General features: G+C 32.5%; 1 protein-coding gene and 1 non-coding gene across 2 annotated transcripts in view; one reads left to right on the top strand and one right to left on the bottom strand.

The window, feature by feature from the left end:
* Positions 1 to 20855, bottom strand: part of RapGAP1 (Rap GTPase activating protein 1) — an 848483-nt gene that overhangs the window by 772718 nt on the left and 54910 nt on the right. The window lies entirely within an intron of this gene.
* Positions 1689 to 1762, top strand: TRNAT-AGU (transfer RNA threonine (anticodon AGU)). The gene has a single exon. It is a non-coding gene; the product is annotated as a tRNA-Thr (tRNA).

The raw sequence follows: 20855 nt of genomic DNA, 5'->3' as shown, positions 1-20855 counted from the left end.
CAAAATATCCTTTCATGATCATCAATATGTCATTGTTCAAAAAATCAACCGAGAGTCCCTGCAGTATGGATACAATATACATAATACGCCCACGATGGCCGAGTGGTTACCGCGTCGGCTTATAATTTAAAGAGTCCTGGGTTCGAATCCTGGGTCTGGAAAAATTCACATGTTGTTTTCAATGCGTCTTTGAACCCACTGTATGGACTCAATACGTTGAGCAAGTGCCTATCATACATTTCTCAAAAAACAAACATAATATATTATGTTATGAAACTTCTTCGTGAGGCGCTCCAGATCTAAACAAAATTATAGATCCAATTTAAAAATATATTTATATAAAATCGAGAAATTGAATTTTATTACTTTTTTAATCAGTTGTGTGGTGTAGTCAATTTTGTATCTATAACTTTAAAAATATTTTCGCGTTATTATTACTTATATACTAATATTGTATGTTCAAATATTTATGATATGCACAAAACGACGGTATTTTTAGAGCTTTATATAAATGTACTTAGTCAATAAACGTGTATTTTTTAACCAATTCCATAGTACAAATTTGGTTTATTCCAAAAGGGAGAATTGTTATCATTTTTAAATCACAAGTTAATTTAGCAACAGATGTATGTATTCGTATCCGATTCCATTAAGCCTTTGTTTTTTATTTTTCATTTTTTTGTATTATAAGCCTTAGGGAAATTAGCTCGTGGAACGTTCCTGCAGAGAATACCATTTTTTGTTCGCTTATAGCTTTTTACTTAAGTACTTATGTATTGTTGTGCGTATTGCAAATATAATATCAAATCAACGCACTAATATCACAATTTAATCAATGATTTACAAAGTATTTACTTACATACTTTTCACATTCATTCATATACAGAAAAAAAATCATAAATTTGTGTTTGTTTGTAAACAGCCTATATTACATAAATATCATTAACACATAGAATACAATATACTACACGTAGAAACTTCATGGCCGACTACATAATGCATCGCTGTCGCATTGAACTCTCCCTCTCCATTCGGCCACACTCAGCGTCTCTGCATCCCTCTTGATGTTGTCCATCCATCTTCTTCCGAGATCTAGATCCATTGCATTTAACAACGTCTGAGTCTCGCACCCTCAAGATAATACGTATAATTAGATGGTTTTACAAAAAAAAATGTTAATTATAATATGACATTTGAGTTATTTAAATTGACAGCTGTTTCGGGTTGTAAATCCATTTTCAGATCGGAAATAAGATAACTTATTTTTAAATCATTACAATAGAGTTCTACCACGTAAATAATAATTCAAATATTGTTCTTAAATTGCTTGAAAAACTCAACGTTATTAGGAAAGCGCAACCTTTGATTTTATTTAAACAGTCATGCTACAAGAGAAATTATATGTATGGATAATTAATTAGCTATAAATCGAAATAATAATTTTACGTCAAAGTATTTTTACTGATAATAATCATGTATATTTACAATCATATTATTTTTGCAACAAATTTACGATAATATGTACAATGTAATTTATTATTGTAATTAATTGTGTTTGCCATACCACTCGCCAATTTTGCTGATAGCGATAAGTGGCTTATCTTTCCGCTCGTTACATACCGAAACATTAATTTTATTATCTTCCACATTAGCCGTTTAATTAATTTTTGCTAAGCTACCAAGTACATGGCGCCGTGGCTTAGTTGGTTAAAGCGCCTGTCTAGTAAACAGGAGATCACGAGTTCGAATCTCGTCGGGGCCTACGCTCTGTACTGAGCGTTAACTTTTTTAATGTTATAATTATTGATGTGAAATATTTCACCATACATATTTATTATAAATGAATTTATTTGTTACCAATTTTTTATTATATTTTTTTTGTAAAAAATTAAAATCATACTTAATAATTATGTTCGAAGAAGAATCTATTACATGCTAATATACTGCCCTCATAAGGAAAAAGGCAGCTTTTCGGCAAAAATCACAAATTGAGTTAGTGTACAGATAATGCTCTACGTGAAATTCTGAACCATTTGACATAAAGTCAAAAGCAGTATAAAATTTATTTCAGTATAATAATCGACATATTGTTTTTCGTTTTTTTTCACAAAAACGGAAGTTATTCTAAACAATAAGACATTATAACGAGTTTCATAAGCAAAAACACAGCATCGATTGAAAATATACTGGTTTTTGCTTATACCATACATCAAATGATTCATCCACATTTTTTAAAATTTATTAAGTAAAGTTGAAAAAACGTTAATGTCTCATTATCTCAAAATGTGACTTTGGCAAATAGCTGCCTTTTTGCTTATAGGGCAGTATACTAATCTAGACTTCCCAGTCTTGTCGTCATATTATATTAGTAACCAAGACGCATTAAACGGCTACAGCCTTAGATGGATCTTCAATTTGATTAAGTTCATCTTGTCACCAGAAAGCTTAGTATTGAGATGTATAGAAGAAGCTATAAAAGCTCTCCACTTATCAGTGGATCGATAGATCGACTAATGATGACGTGGATTTTAGCTATTCACCGAAATCAGCGTACAAAATAATTGACATGATTTCATTGTAAGGTTTATTGCTAAAAACAACCCCTCATTAAATAGTAAGAAATCTCAAGTTACCATCGGAAATATTATGTTTCTTGTTCTTTTAGATAGTACCTATATCGAAACAAAAACATATCTACATAATAAAAAAATGTTTGTATGCATAATGTACTGTAATCTAGTCATGATGTTGGAAAACAAAGGATCCTTATCAGCCTGAAAGCAGATAATTTATATATCATTTCAGTTTCAACACTGTCTATCCGTGTCTAAAAAATTTGTACGTATGCAGTTCGCCGTGTCACACTTCACCGTGAAATTTTTTATCGAAAATATATGGTCGTATAAGACTGTTCAACCTCTTTGAGTCGTATAGTACTGAGATAAAATTCACATCTAAATAAAACACGGTTCTTGTCTGTTTACAGTAAACCAGCGGCAAACAAATTGAAATAGTTGATATACTCGATTATTTGTTAGGTTAGGTTAGGTTTTCATTCTTGAATCCTTGAATTTTGCCAAAATCGGCTATAAAAATAGAGATGACCGTATAGTATATGGTAAATAATAAGAAAGCTCACGGCGAACTGTGCTACGGTGAAATGTAATACGTTCACTTTACATGTAACCTTATCTATAATGATTATGCGAATTTTGGATGTCTTTAGTAGTTTACATCTTTCCATTTTAAAATTTTAATCGAAGCCCAGGCGGCACTAGACGATGGTCGCTGCCGGTATAGAATCTATCGATTAAGATGTGATACCTATAAGTATACGCACAAGATTTTAAATATATACCTACTTAAATCATAAAAATAAATACGGAAATTTTATTTTCAGCTAATATTTTGTGGACATTCATTTATACCTACACTTTCCTTACAATTTCATCATACTCAACGAAGTTTATACTAAATTTTCCGCCCTCAACATCGACGTAATACACTACATGATTACATAATAAATTCAATGAAGTGGCATTATATGGGTCATAAAGTTGTGTCAATAAAATTCGAAATATTATAATTTATGTCACTACCGAAATTCATTTTTTCATGTCCGGCAATCTACATCTCCCCTACATTTGATGATATAATAATGTCAGTCCAGTGGTGGCGCTTTTGGAGTGTGAAATAATTATTGTATATCAATCAATGTAGCTTTTTTTCAGGATGAATAATAATAACATAATATGAATCAGTTCAAAAGTCTGTAAAGCACAGATATATACTTACCTATTATTTTACAACTTCAATATTCAATTGGGCATCTGATCTGAGAAAGAGGATTAAAATATTCCAATTGTGGTTCATTGGGATAGAGAAGATTAGGTGTAGAGAATACACAAAAATTTATTTAGTTTATGTTTGGCAACACTCTCACTAAAAAAGTATACACATTAAAAATCGAAATAAAATCTTTTAACAGACATCATTTAGGTTACTATGACATCAAAACCCTAGATATTAATGCTGTTTTATCACGAATGAAACAACACCACTTTTGTAAATCTGCTAAAATGTGCTATTCTGATTCATGACGTGTGCCTTTTTAAGTCGTTTTTTTTTATTATATTTACATTAAGAGAAGCTTATTCTTAATTTTAAGAGAAATTTTCTTATTTTTGTATATTTTTCAGTCTGGATGGGGATGAATAATAATATAGATGTGCGGTAATAGGTAAAAGTTTTCCAACCCCCGATCTGCACCCCAACAACAAACGGGCTCTATTTCGCAAGTTGTGATATATATTTCAACAAACGTTTGATTGATACAATATATTGCACAAACCTTCGTTATAACTCTCAAATGATATCAACTGTTACATAATGATTTTATATTGTACAATAATGTATTGTGGAAAATATAGACCTTTTACCGGCGCCCAGATAGCAATCGCCAAGTTTTTTGCTGGCGTTCGGGTGGCTTCACCGAAAAGTTCCATTCCCAAAAAATAATCGATAAATGGTTCTAATATTTTAAATTATTAAATATCACATATACCTAGATACAATATAGAGACCATCATTTTTAAAATAAGTAGCTGATTTTATTTATATAATAAATATCATAATATAACATTTAATCTGGGGTTGGATAATGAATAATACTCATCTCCTTTGCGATATGCGAATTATTCATTCTCTTAGAAGAATCGACTGCCTAGGTAGTTGATACCAGATAATATAATTTTCATCTCGCGGTTTAAAATATTCCTAAGTATATCGAATCTTCTTCTCATTTCTAAGGTCAAGTTTAAATATCAACCCTGGGCGCCCGGGCATAAGAGTGGCCCGGAGTAGCGGGTCGAACAGCTAAGTGAGAAGAACACACGTCACAAATATACTCACAATAATAATAAAAAATCGCCTGCGGAGTTACTATACTTCAGGACTGTTAAATATTTTGAATATGTGGTTGTGCGTTGCAATTTGATGTGATATGATGATTGATATACTTAAATGATAATACCCCTGTCAAATTTGGGAAACGCCACTGTAGACCATAACACTGACCTTAACCTTAGCGGTAGGTAGGTGGGACCACCAAAGATCCTGGCCTGGGGGGCCGTTTCAGGATGTGAGGGCCATGCAATACATGCCTACATAATTAATTGCCGTGGTGCGGATGATCTGGTTGTATACGATGTAGTGCAGAAAAAAGTACCTGGCTTAATTTCAGTCTAGTTGGTATATCTCAAAGGGTTTGAACTACACCTCAATGGATTCGAATGTACTTTTAGCATTACAACACTTTATAGCGATTCTAGAACTTTTTTTAAGTATGGTTGAATTGGTAGATATAGGAAAGTTATAGTATTTTCAAATCAGCATGTTTTGACGCTTTGTTTTACTGTAGGTACGACGTAATATTATTTTTAATGTTTGTGATTGTTCATCTAAATTGTATAAAAAAACGTAGTTCTAACGGATAGACCTCAGTGCAGTCCGGAAAAATGAATCTCCAAACACAGCGTTATTAATCTTCACTAATGAATCTGCAATACGAAATGATTTGCTACCAATTTAATCTAATTTGTATATACTACTATTTTTAGACTATATACATATTAAGACTCCTCTCCGTAGTCACGTAGTGCATACAACGTATTGTATGTCTCTAATAGATGAAACACCTTAGGGTCAGATGCAGTCATACGTATCGTACGTATATAGGTAAGTAGCTTGAAATGTCGTACACCACTAAATTGCAGAAATCGGCCGTTTATTGACTATATAGGTCTCTAAATAGTGCCAGAATTGAGAAACACGGGTAGCAGCTATCAACATAATTAATTAGGCGCCCTATTCGTGAAAATATAATATTATAGTTATGTTGGGTTAGGTTAATTTGAGCTTTTCCTTAAATCTGGAAATCCCGCCACTGTGTTTCATCATAACAATCCAACATCGAATTGTTTTTCCGTTGTTTACCTCTCAGCACAGGCAAGTCGCACAGACTGTCTGCCTCTACCTCTACCCTGCCTATACTCTGTTTCTGCCTCTACCCTGTCTTGTCCGCGAATAAAAGAGGACACACCGTTGCTTCTATCATTTACTACGCGGCGCCATTATCGCCGGCGCAAACAAATGAAAGTTGCGAAAAGCGAATCATCAAAAGGAATAAACATAACAAGAATCTCCTTTGCAGGGAAAATCGTAAAAAATAAATGTTTCATAAATCACATTTTTATACCTTCGACATAATAAACACTGCTACCTACCTACCTTCTACAATACATGTTAATAATATGCCGTCAACTTTCAGTTCAATACAAAATATTATCATTCTCATTTATATGTATATATTTTTTAATTCAACTAGCCACAGTAGCGTATACTCCACTTCAGCGCTATTATCGAAACGGAAAAGTAAAAGCCGTTTCAGACGGGACACCGGTGTCGCACTCGTATATAATAAGGAGGCTTTTTTATTCGAATAAAGGGGCCTTTGTATTAGGTTTATAAACGCCCCAGAGCCAATGAGTCAACGCGTGTTTGGTACACTTTTCCGTCGGCCACTACATTCTCAAGCCACCGATACACTTGTTTGTATTACCGCAGCCAGTTTTATGTTCTAAAGTATAACGCGAAATTATGCGTTGACTCATTAGCTCTAGGGCGTTCATAAACATAGTACAAAGGCCCCTTTATTCGAATACAAAGGCGTCCTATATTATATACGAGCGCGACGCCGGTGTCCCGTCTGAAATGGCTCTAAGTCTGGCAGTTGACATGTGGAGTAGATGCAGGCCCGGGTGGATCAAGGCGTCGTAAATAAAAGAATGAAACACTACAGTAGAAAAGTTAAATTTAAAGCAATTATTTGATTATGGATTTACATAACTTGAAAACTGTCGTATTTTTCATCAGATTTTTTCTAGTAGGTGTATATCTGAGGTGTTTTCAAGTTATGTATGTTCAATATATAGAATGCTAAAAATCTTCTGAATTATTTGTTAAATACAAGAAATGGTTTATTGATTATCAATATGACCACATTACTGAAAAATATCGACGAGTTTCTAACTAGTTTCTAACGAATATTAGGTAAATCATTATACAGTGAACCGTGAGTGATTCACAGGTGTATTGGTATCATTTGCTGCAATGCATGTTTCAATGGTAGCTTACAACAATAATTTTAAGCGAATGAAAGCGACCATGATATAGTTTACTGTCATTCTTGAATGAATACATGATATCATCGACCGGGAAACAAAAATATCCCTGACAAAATATGAATACGGCTAGAACATTTTTAAAGTACGTAGTAATCATGGAGATAAGAATTTTTCGCCTATGGCGTTTATGAGGTTTTCTCTTCTCTAGATTCTGCGTGATCTATTTTTTGTATGCAAACTTTTTAGGGATTTCCAATATTATGTACCTAGAGGCCTCGCACTTGTTAAGACCGGCTCTGAGTAGGAGAGATCACGTTTTTTATCCTTATGCCTTTTGCCGCTTTAGTAAAAAAAAAAAAAAAACACAATAATAAAGGTTGTAGGATATCTCCCGCAATACCACTGGTACTTTAATAAAGTCCAAGGTTATAGTAATGTATTCAATACAAACAATGATATTGGAACACATCTATTTAGATTAACCCACAAATTTTCAAATCTAATAGAGTCACCGTTAAATAGACTATTAAATAAAACCGACATTAACTTTACTTTAAGCTGTTTGTTTGTATATAATGTTTCCGTCGTTAAATAGCTTTTTTTCGCTTAAAAAAACCATTGTGATAACATAACCTACTTAACATACTATAAACACGTTTAATTTCGCAGTAAATATCGTAATTCTATTTTATCACCTCAACCTGATAAAATTGACCTAAATGTGTATTTGCTAAAATTTGTTTGTGGTATATTATTTTAAGCAAATTTGTTATTTTTTCGAAGAAATGAGTTCTTAAATATGTATTCATAATATACATATTTATACAAGCAAAAGTATTAACTAAAACAAAGAAAAAAATATAAAAAACAATATTCTTGTGATAGCTTAATTATAACATTCGATACGAAATTAAATATGGAGAAAGAAAAATATAAGTAAAAGAAAAATATCGGTTTCAGTCCGGTATCAAGTTATTCAATCCGCTGAAAAAATAATTGAGATTTTATTTTTGAGACAAAATAATATTCTATTACCTAGTATACTTAAATTTTGATACACTTATAAACAAAAAACGAATAAAACATACACCATATTATCAAGTTCGATTTTAAAAGAAGTGGATTTTTTGTCAAACATTATCGGAGTGAAAAGTCTTATACACGGTTGCCAAAAATATAAATGGAACAAATGAAATTTCTTGATCGGTAAAATAACAACAACGTCTCCATATTATCAATTTTCTACATAATTTAGCAGTTTGTTTTTGTATAGCTACGCTACAAGCTATTTTCCTTAAAACACAGCCAAAACACGAATGTAAGTAAATTGCAATTTAGCCGAGCGTAACATCGATGGTTTTAATTTAATTTCAAAACACTTTCAAACAAAATTATCCAAAAATACTTCGCAGTATATGAGATTCAACAAACTGTGAGTTATCAATCACATTATACACACACACACACATTCCAAAAAGCTGTAAGAGCCTGATGACGTTCCATTCGTATTCACCTCTGGAGAAGTTTATAATTTCATAATCTCTATATATATAAAAATCTCGTGTCACGGTGTTTGTGGTCGCACTCCTCCGAAACGGCTCGACCGATTTTTATGATTTTTTTTTATGTATGTTTGTTAGGTGTGAGAATATGTCGTAAAGTATATTTCATACCGCTAGGTGATTAGGTTGTCCCTATCCAGAAAAAAAATCTATTTTTTTGATAATTTTTTTTTGTATTTTTTTTTATTTGGCATCAAAAAATACCTATAACCCCAAATTTTCAACCTCCTACCCCCACCCTCCCATTTTTTAATCGCGATTTTAGTATTTTTGTATGAACAAATTTAACCGTCGTTCGTATTTCAAACAGAACGAAATTATTTATGTTGTTGAATGACAGATGGCGCTACGTCCAAGAAGAATTCACGAGCAGCGTCGCGTCATTTTGACATTTCATTCGGCATATCACAGCGCAGTGCGTGCAAAATTTTATACGATTTATTTTAATTTATCTATTTGTGTGAGTGTATTACAGTGAACAATGCCAGCAAGACACAAGGGGGCCATTTGGGCCATCGAACTAATAAAGCAACAAACATGCGAAATAGTAGAGCAGAAAGAACAGACGAACAAATCCAACAAGATAACGAAAATGTGCGTGTGAGCATGTCGCAATTGCGTGCATCTTAATCACAAGAGGCACAAGCTGAACGAAATCAACAACGACAATTGGAACGGAGACAAGCGCGCCGGTTCGTAGTTAACACACGCAGAGCAAATGACCGATAACGCCAACAAGTACATCGAGCATTTACATCCGCTTCGATCCATCGTCTCGCATTCGAGTATGAGCCAGATATTGAATATTTCGCTCATCCGAAAGTGCTGATTGGTGCGCTATGGACAAAAAATGTCCCGATTGTCATGCGCTCAAATTCAAACATGAGTTAGCCGGGATGTGTTGCGCATCAGGAAAAGTGCAATTACCAGAAATTGAGACACCACCAGAACCATTTAACGGCTTGCTCATCGGCACGGATCCAGATTCAAACCTGTTCCTGAAGTCCATTCGCACATTCAATTCATGCTTCCAAATGACTTCGTTCGGAGCAACAGAAATAGTTCACAATACTGCAGCAAATGGTCAACAATTCCATTCAACGTTCAAAATCCAAAAGCCAAGTGTACCACAAAGTAGGCTCATTGCTGCCAATGCCAAACGAACCACATAATTTTTTACAAATCTACTTCATAGGCGGTGACGACATCAATCGTGTGGATGCACGTTGCGGCTACAATAACCTCAATTCACTTAATGCCAGGCGCATCGTCGGCAAACTGGACGCCCTATTGAATGAGCACAATGAATTATTGAAATTCTTCAAATCACACATGCACGAATTGCAAAGTGACAATCACGCTATTGCCATCAATCCTGATAAAACACCAGCTGGAGAGCACGTGCGTCGATTCAATGCGCCTGTTGTTGACGACGTTGCTGGAATCATGGTTGGCGACCGCACATCAACGCGAGAAATCGTGATTCGAAGAAGAAACAATAATCTGGAGTTCATCGCTGACACACACCGTTCATACGACGCTCTCCAATATCCGCTAATTTTCTGGAAGGGACAAGACGGATATTGCATAAATATTAAACAACGAGATCCGAGATAAGAGATCAAACAATGAAGTAACGGACATACTTTAATGAAATACATTGAATTGAGAAAATGAATGGTTGGTGTTTTTTTGTTTTTATCGGCGGTCATCGTCTACAGCGCTCCATTCCTCTTTCTGTCATAGATCCCATCCCCACACACTTACAATACATTCGTTTTTTTTTTATTTAACAACCAAAATATTCACTAGAAATAATTTATATGGCAGAACAACATTTGCCGGGTCAGCTAGTAATTTATAGATTTTTAATAGATTAAGACAACGATTATACATATAAATAATAACTAAAATATGAATATCTTCACATTTTAAATATGTTCAAAAGATCGCATGGTTATACAATACACTCGCCAGATCTATCCTGGCATATGACTCAAAATTTTGGGCCAAAAAATATAATATAAGAATGAATTTAAACGAGGTATAAATGTGGTCAGTTACGACGGAAAGGTTATGTTGCAAGGATAGAGGAGACGCACCCCATAAAATATTAACGACAATACATCCAGAAGGAATAAGAAAACTTGAGAGGACAGACTTAACTGCGTGATAGAAACGCCACCAGCGCATCTATTATATACACAAGACTGCTTTCGGCCTTTACGGCAGTAAACAATATTAACATTTATTGTAACAATTACAATAAGTTAGTTGTAATTGTTACAATAAGTGCTAATACTTGGATACTTTCCTACCCTAGATAGCGGCCGAAAGCAGTCTTGTGTATAGAATAGATGCGCAGGTTAGGTTTTCGAAACTGAAAAACTGCAGCTCTGAATATACTGCTATGGGATTTTCTAGTGTGTTAAAAATTCAACAAGATTGTGATAAATGAAAAATATATTAAGTAGTTGTATATATTTCCCAATTTATTCTAAAAAGATTTAAACAAATAGGTACTTCCGTAAGTTTTAGACGGACATTTGAATTCAGCGTCACTTTTATTATTATAACACATGGATGAAAATAATCAGTGTATAATGCCAAGAATCAAATTTTTTTTTCTACACATAATTCGAAAAAAAAATATGCAATATTTCAGTTAATCATTAAATTAATGGGAGGTAGGGGGTGAAAGAATACCAGCGCATCTATTATATACACAAGACTGCTATCGGCGGTTATCGAGGATAGTTTATCATATTTTTGTATTGAGGTATTGTATTTTTTAAAATAAGTTAGCCGTCTAAATAGTTAAAACTGTCTATCTCGCTCTAAAAATTAGCACAGCCAAGAAAGGTGCTGTTAAAACATAGGACTTATTACAAAAATGAGAAAAACCACCATCGATAGCAGTCGTGTGTATAGAGTAGATGCGCAGGAAAGCAACAATTCGACCAAAGTGCTCATCAGGACCGCAATGAATACGGCAGAGATTAACACAATCTTTCGTTTAGAAATCCACACATAGAGAAGTCGTGTTAAAATGTGCAAAATAAGAATTGAAATAATATGCACTCAGCCTTCGCGATTTACCGCGGTTCACAAAAGCATTAATTATTTCGTGTGCAATCAATTTTATCAAATTAACCTGTTTTTTGATTGACCTATTTCGTATTCTGTTTACGATGCATTAAATTTAATATGACATTGATAGTTTATGTGGGTATCTCTTTTGTTTACTTTTGGACTATTTCAATATTATTCAATTTAATTGCGTTGGAAATATATTAGAACATGTTTTTTAGCTACCCACACGAAAGAGCAAAAACATAAAATCTTTATTTTATTTTTTAAACAATAACAATTTCCATTTCGCTGCTCTACCAACTAACCCAGTCACTTAAATATTGATTGTATCTTATCTTAAGTATTGATGATTTTAATAAACGATATTTTGCACTAACTGTGTATCATTCATATTTTAAATCCTAATATATTATATACAGTTTGTACGATATCATCTGTTTCTCGGTTTGCCTTTTATAAAAAGGTTTAGGTATTGTGGAATTACTACGTAAATATTTTAATTGTTTATAATTCACAGTGCAACTCTATGTGTACATACGCTGCAGTGTCCGAATACTGAGTGATTATTTTGTCAGGTGCTTGGCTCACAGCAATAATATATCATAATTTTCTAAACATAATCACTAGGCATTTTTCTATTATAACACTCATAAATAATGACGTTATTTACTAAATCACTTCGGGAAACAATACTATAGGAAAAAAGTCGATGTGTCCGGTAATTCCGCCTGGAATTGTATTATTGAATCGTGATAGTAATAACACTACTACCACAAATAACTCTACAATGGATATCTACCAAATACAATTATTGAATGACTTACTCCAATAAAACCCTAGCTCGGTTTTCTCTTTTAATTAACTTTTAAATTAATCTTTATTTAACATACATTATTTGATAACACTTTTGAGAAATATGTAACCAATAGGAAATGAAGATGATGCAAGTGATTCGTCAGAAGATTTAAAAAGGGGTCTCGACAACAGTGAACAGTTCAATTTAGATATACGTTTATTAAATTATACCAAGACCTTAAGGTGCGTGTTTCTCACAGATCAAGTATAAAATATTACCCAAAAAATTAAAAAAATCCATGTAACTAACATCGAAGAGGCACATAACATAATCACTCAAAACTAGGGAATCCAATCCCGAGCCAAAATTCTGATCCCGGGATTTCGGGATTACAATTTGACAATCCCGGGATCCCGGGACTGGTCCCGGGATTGGGATTTTTTTCCATTGTTAATATAAAATTTTTATATTTACAAATAACATTGATAAAATCGGTCAAAAATAAATCTAGTATAATTTATACTATTTAAGACATTTATTGTTAATATTGTATACGTTAAATCTTGGAAATACACAAGTTTAATGGAGTAAATAATATTGTATTATAAATAATAATGTGAATTTAATATGAGATTGCTATTTCTGATAGTAAAGACATAATGAATAGATCAGCGAGATTTAAAATAGTAAAGCAAATAATCATGGCGTACTTATGGCCTTTCCGCTTCATAAATCTAATTAGTCAGCCAAATATGAAACTGCCGTAAAACGTATGATATCTTGGTGGAATTACTTTGTTAAAAGTGCGAAGCATTGTTTTTTTACCAATCTTTCTCATTTTCAATAATCTATGTGAAAAAATAAAATGAATCGGCAACCTACACATCAAACTCAGTTTATTTCTAATGTAGTTATTTTGTATTAAAAGTATTTTTTCTGTTATATTTTCCATAAAAATTGATAAAAAAATCAATCCCGAAATCCCGGGATTATGTTTATCAATCCCGGGATTCATAGGTATCGAAAATAGCTTGGGATCCCGGGATCCCGGGATTGGATTCCCTACTCAAAACTCATCATTACTCTCAACTTCGATAAAAAATATTTGTAGTTGCAGTATATGATTCTAGGAAAGTGGCACATCGATATTTTAATAAGTGCGTTGGTAGTTGGAGTTTGTGGCTTTTATTTTAATTGTGGGGGGGTTAAAATTAGTCAGTCCCAAAACCCGACTCCGGCTGTGTCAAATATACTCGTAGTGTGTAGATAAATCTAGATCTATTTGAACAACATACACATAATTTAAACAACGTATATATAATATGGTATTATTTTGAGTATATGTTGTATATTTTGCATTCATCAAGCTCTATACTGCGTTCACATTTCGTGATACTAGAGTTGCAATCGTCTGCCGATTTGACGCTACTTTAACGGCGCACCAATCGTTATTTCTTAGCGTCGCGACGCGTCTTCACCAAACCCTTCGTTAGTACGCTGACATAAGGTGACTGAAAAAAGGGTTCGTAAATAGTTTAATTTCGTTCAATTTAAAAATCGTTACAATCAATGACGTTAAAATAAATCTTATCTATATAGGAAAAGCCTAATTATATGAAACTGGAGCCAAAAACTCATATTGTATTTCAGATTCGTTTGCTGTAATCCTTACACTGGTATCGGAAGTGTCTGTCAAAACCAACCACATTTCAGCACAATGATTTTAGATTCACTCAAACATTCACTTCTATAAATTATGAAATTTGTAGATTTACTCATAAGACTCCCTCTAGTATTTAGCAACATGTGCTTTTCACCAATTATAAATAATACACTTATGAAAATAAACGAGCAGACAAATCTAATATATATAAAAATCAATGATTGTTTGTTTGTTTGTTCGTATTTTATGCGCTGCCATACCGTTCATCCGATTGCAATAAATCTTTGTCAACTTATTGCTTGACCTTGCGCGAAGGTTATAGGCATAGTAACTTACAGTAGGTCTTATATATAAAAATGAATGTCTGTCTGTCCCGTATGCGTTCCTATGCCATTCATCCGATTGCGATGAAACTTTGGTGAGTTGTTGTGTGCACACCCGCGAAGGTTTCTGAATTAGAAAAGCCATTTTCTTCTTCTTCTTTTATTCGTATGGTTCGTATACCAATCATCCGATTGCGATGAAACTTTTGTCAGTTGTTGTGCGCACACCCGCGAAGGTTTCTGAATTAGTACAGCCATATTCTTCTTCTTCTATTCGTATGCGTTCCTATACCATTCATCCGATTGCAATGAAACTTTAGTGAGTTGTTGTGCGCACGCCTGCGAAGGTTTCTAAATTAGAAAAACCATCTTCTTCTTCTATTCGTATGTGTTCCTATACCATTCACCCGATTGCGATGAAACTTTTGACAGTTGTTGTGCGCACACCCGCGAAGGTTTCTAAATTAGTATTATATAAAATACAAAGTTTGTTGTTTGTTTGTTCCATCCAATTTTTAATTTTTTACTACATATTAACACTATTAATAACGTTTGCATATTTTGGTTTCGATTTTAATTTAGTGTTCTTTTGTTTGACCTTTACTCCTATTAGAATTATTTTCATATTGCCATATTGTATTACACAGATATTTTAATACTTAAAATATAATTACTTATTATTATTTTGTACATATCTAAGATAAATGTATCGACGAAGCGACCCTGTGCAAAGCCGGATACTTCAGATTGTAATAGATCAAAAAATAGTTAATACACAATAAATATAACATACACATAGTATATAATATTATATGATATTATTTTAAACTCTAAAACAGGCTACTAACTACTTTAATTTTGACTTATTTATTATTAATAATATCGGAAATATGTTAAGTATTTGTCTCCAAATTTATAATAAGTAGGTACATAAAATCTATTTAAAATTCTATTTAATTCTGTATAATTTACTTATATTTAAGAAAATGCTTTGTAATCAGAAATCAGACAATCATCAACCATTTATTTGCTAAACTAGAATTCACTTTATTATTTGATCCTTGTTTCCAAAAAGGTTGGTCGTCCCAAAGTGTGTTTCAATGTAGTAGGGTTAAGCCGTCCATCTTGATATCATGTAATCTGTTTTGTGAACCGAAATATGGCCCGAAATAGTTGAGAGACTCACTGAGATCTAAGATAGTTAAAATCATAAATATATCATACTATACAGTCTATACACTATTGTTTTAATATTCCTGGGAATCTACGTTATACCTACTTATAATTATTGTAATTTAATTTATTATCAAAATATCTATATTTAGAATTTGTAATATTTTCTCAATTGGCGAAGAATTATTTTATTATCTAAAATAAAATTGTATCATTATTTATTTCAATTTTCAATCTCATGCATCATAAATAATTTATAATCACATAACTGCATGTATTGGTTGGATTCAGTAAAACCGTATCGTAGTTTTGGAACATGTCGTACTTTAAATCAGTTGACATGACATGTGTTGATTCCAGGTGCCTCCCACACCCTTTCGATCCACATTATGAATAACCAACTAACTCGGATGGCATCGTCACCTTTACAAAAACATCTTGGAGTTGATTTAAATTTACACGATTCTAAAATCGTACGCCCCAAAATCCTCCCGCCAATTTTCTTCAACTGACAGATCAAATTAAACCGCTGAATCCAATCGAGAACCTCAATAGATGTCGTTACGTGCATATATTCCGAGCGACTTCCAAATTTAAATAATTTGCACAATTCAAATTTGACGCGAAAAGCTTCTTCCAATTATCGTGAATCACTTATTATAACTCCCTACAAATGAATAGCATTGCTTAAATGTCATATTTACTTTCAGATTTTTGTGTTGGTGGAAATATAGTCATTTTAATTTCCATTTTTTTATTTGCTAAAAACAAAGTTAGCCTAAACAATTAACAATTCTACCTAAGTAATAAATACTTCTATCGATATTATTATTATTAAATATTTTTTCGATAATTAAAAAAAATCTTACATTATATTAGGCGGGTTTTTTCAATTTTCAGAATGATCAAGATTATGCATAAATATAAAACGGTGTGTATAAAATGCTGTTATTATTTTCAATATCTCATTTAAATCTTTTGTACACCTTCACACAATAATTAGTATAAATTAAAATACATATTTTGAATTGGCATGGAACTAATGTATTTGGCTTTGAATTCGATTTACTTAACTCCAAAATTAATAAAAAGTGATAAAAATACTATGTCGCAATCCAAGAGTACTAACCATCTCTATATTATATTTTAAACTGTCAAATATTACGTTACTAACTAACTAGGCAATGCGAGATAGAGGACAGCAATTATATTATCTTGGGTTGCGACGATTTGGAGAATACTCACTAACGCCGCCGTGACAACGTCAAGTCAAGTTATGGTTTTCATATTACTCGCCCGCAAGCTATCATAATATTATGACATAGCATTTTTAAGCTGATTTATCTTTGTACGACAACGAAAAATATACAAAATAATATATAGGTAAAAAATTCGATATATAATAAAACACTCATTACTTATTGCGTATACAACTCCAGTTCGACATATTTTTGTATGTAAAAAATGTCAGTGGCATTGCGCATGTATAGCTGATGTTAAAACAAGAGTAGACTTCAAATTATTTAGATAATCGCCTTGTATACAGAATAGATCAAGATATTATAGAAGGTATCTCGTATCAAGAGAAGATATGGTGTTAACTAGTTAGAATAGCCCCGATCTATAATAATAATATGTTTAAATACCACTACAACAGGCCATGCGGTCCAATAAGTAGTGTAATTAGTAATAGAAGTGAAACAATCACAAACACCCAAGCGTTATGAAAATTCACATAAATATATTGTGACCTCACATGAATCGAACCCAGAGCCCCCGGATGAAGGATCAGCACCTTAAGCACTGGACTACGAGGACCGCTTATGCATTTATATACCTTTAATCTTCAATTTTTCGTGTACCCTTTCACAATTATCAGAAGAGTAGGTACCTAACAGTCGTCTCTGATCATTGTAATATATAAATATAGCATGCATGATTATTTATCACTCTGATAACCCAATTTTTACTATTTTCACCGACAGCTTCCATGAAATTTCCTAATTGATTACTTCAGGGTTTGCCAGTCTATCATAACGACCACCGAGTTTTCTGGCTAATTGCGTTTAGCTGGAAAATTTTCAAATTCGACTTCTCGCGACACCACCGACGCAGAATGCTAATAAATCTTGAGGATATTTAAAATTCATTTTAAAATAATATTGTCCATTAAGTAAAGCACTTCCTTGGTGGGAATTTTACATGAACTCAATAATAATTGTAATGGGAAAGACTCATTGAAGACCTGAAAAGGTTCAATGGTTTTTAATTACATGCAAAACACAAATAATTCATAAATCTTTTTTATGTTTACTTCAGTTATGAGAATGCTCGTGATTGACAGCGTAAACGGTAAAAGAGGAAGAGAACGATTTACATGTCGACAATCCACTCAGATGAGTCTAGAAACAATTTAAGAAGAATCGTGTACAGAATAATAACTTCTCATGAAGATCACAATCATCAATAATGAGGCAAGAATGAAAAAGAATCAAAAAATCCTATTTTTGTATAAAAATTTTACTAAGTATTTTAAAAAAATATGTATGTACCTACTTATAAAATTATGTGATCGTGATAAGATATGTGTTTAAGTAAGTAGTGTTAAGGCTGAAGGTGACTTCAATAAACAAGAACTTGAGGCGGATAAACGATTTTTATTTTTAAAACCACGATAGGCAGTGTACTGTTTAAAGTAGGTATTCAAGTAGATTAATTATTTAACTAGGTGAGTCCGATTGTTTCCGGCGTGAAGCTGTACTCGACTGATCCAGGCATCGACACCATTACGACACATTACCGATCCCATTTATTTAGGAGGTTTAGGTAGTATTTCCCTGTACCTGAACTTGCTTTCTCAGAATTTGGGGCCAGGTAAAATGTTTGCTATATTATACCGTGTGAAACTTTTAGCATTTTTAATACCATTGAAATAAAAATTAATATTAATATTTGTCTAATAAACATCAAAAACAGGTTTCGTCCTAATCCCCATCAATATAGTGCATGTTAGTAAATTATTAAGTACTTACATGTTTTAATACATTCATTTTTCGATTTATTTATTGTTTTAGATTAAACACCTATTAAAGGTAATGGAGTTTCCAATAGCGCTGACATTTATTAATTAGTACGTACTACGTATCCTTGACTTGTTGCCATCCTTGTAAAACATACGTTCTTACCTCTTCAACAAAATACTCATTATCTTTTTAGGTTAACTAACCAAATTCTATTGACCAGATAAACGTTATTAAAAACTAGCATTAAATTTTCTTAGAGAAAATTTACTATCGAGTAATAAATGAATGCCTTGACATATTAAATATTTATTTTTGTGTCTTCACGACCTTTATAATGATGTCTCACTACGTTTACTTGACAGTACTACTAATATTATTTGTAGTTTGGAAGATAATAATTTATTGACTATAGGTAAAAAAAAATGTTTATCAATTATTTATTTTTTATATACTTGCGATAACAACTGTTTTTTTTTCTATTGTTGATACCTATGTGATCAAAGATTTTCTCATGCTTCTGACTCCCCATCCCCCAAGACTCGGTGTTTTTATTTTTCCCGGCAAGATGGCGACGACGCGGCGGCTCACAAACTAATGAAATGAAAGTACGAGAATTGATTTCTAAGAAAGTTGCAACTATTGCTTTATGACTTGGCTAAAACGGACAAATTTAATGGCAGTTCAAGAAGAGAACAAAACACTTTGAATACGTCAGAATTCATAAATAAATTTATTGATTTTAAGCTTTGCTAAAAATAGATTTTTAACTTTTTAGTACCGGAAAGTAGGTCTAGGGTGGCCTTTCTTACATGCAATATCTTTGACCATGGACAATAAAATATTGAATAATGACTTAGTGTTGGTAACACACGTATACAATAATTTGAAACTTTACAATGAATTAATCTCAATAATATTTGGAACAATATAATGGAACATTTTCTCATAAAAAACTGTTTGATAACTGATTTAAACGAATCGCAAAATATTGTTAAAATATATTAACAATACCTACTCGTACAATCCAGTTTGAAGCTACTATAAGCAAATAATCAAAACCATGGAAAATAGATTCACGACTGCTTTACGTGATATTTTTTTTCTCGTGATTAATGTTCTGGGAGGAAAAATAACTTCGACTAGTTGATAATTGATTTAAAAAATAGAAGTGTCACGAAGTCCCAGATGGGTCCCTGTATGGGTTTCAAAAATTCATAGAAGACGCAACGTTGTCAAACTGGATTATTAAATTAATGACAATTTAATTAAGTTCGTAAAAAATATAAAATCCGCGAGTAAACAAGCTTCATAATTTCTTGTAAAAGTTGTTAAAAATAATACTTTACCGAATTTAGAAAATATATTATGAAGATAGTTTTTTTGGCGTTTTCTGATAAACTATAACCGTTTAACTTGTGGATGCCTTTGCTTCTTATATATTTGTCTTCTATCCGTCTTATGGCAGCCGCATCAATTCTTCCCGAAATTTTAACTTTGAATTCATGTTTTGACAAATAAGAAAATATTTTAATTAGGTAAGTATTTTATGTCGATTACAACTACCAATTACTTACATTAAAAGACGTCAAAAAACATTCAATGTACTATAATATTAATTCTACTACAATATACGTGTGCGAGAATGGACACCAAAGCAAACAGTTTCACTTCTATCCTCTTCCATCCTTTTCTATCCTGACGATATTTTATAAGTAATTCCACTGAAACACATAATAATAAGTCTATTAATACTTTGGACGCGGAAGACGCACACGGTGCGTAATGACCAGGCGGCCGATCGATGTAATTAACGTGCATTTTAAAGGGGGCAATTAAAATCTCATTATCTAATCAGCAGCGAAAGCGTTAATATAATAATAGTACCGATTACATTACAAATATTCTGCGTAGGCTCTCATCATTCAATATCAAATCCAGCCGTCACAAATTATTTTTTAAAGGGTTACTGGATGTAATATTACCTTCTCTGAAAGATGTCCATGGTGTATGATCGTCTCTTGGGAGTGGGAGCAGGCGG

The sequence above is a fragment of the Rhyacophila brunnea genome, unplaced genomic scaffold (genome assembly GCF_057557595.1).
Source record: "Rhyacophila brunnea isolate RB1 unplaced genomic scaffold, BYU_Rbru_1.0 scaffold_3, whole genome shotgun sequence".
NCBI classification, from domain to species: domain Eukaryota; kingdom Metazoa; phylum Arthropoda; class Insecta; order Trichoptera; family Rhyacophilidae; genus Rhyacophila; species Rhyacophila brunnea.
Note: the sequence above shows the minus strand (reverse complement) of the source record. Positions and strands in the feature narration are given on the sequence as shown.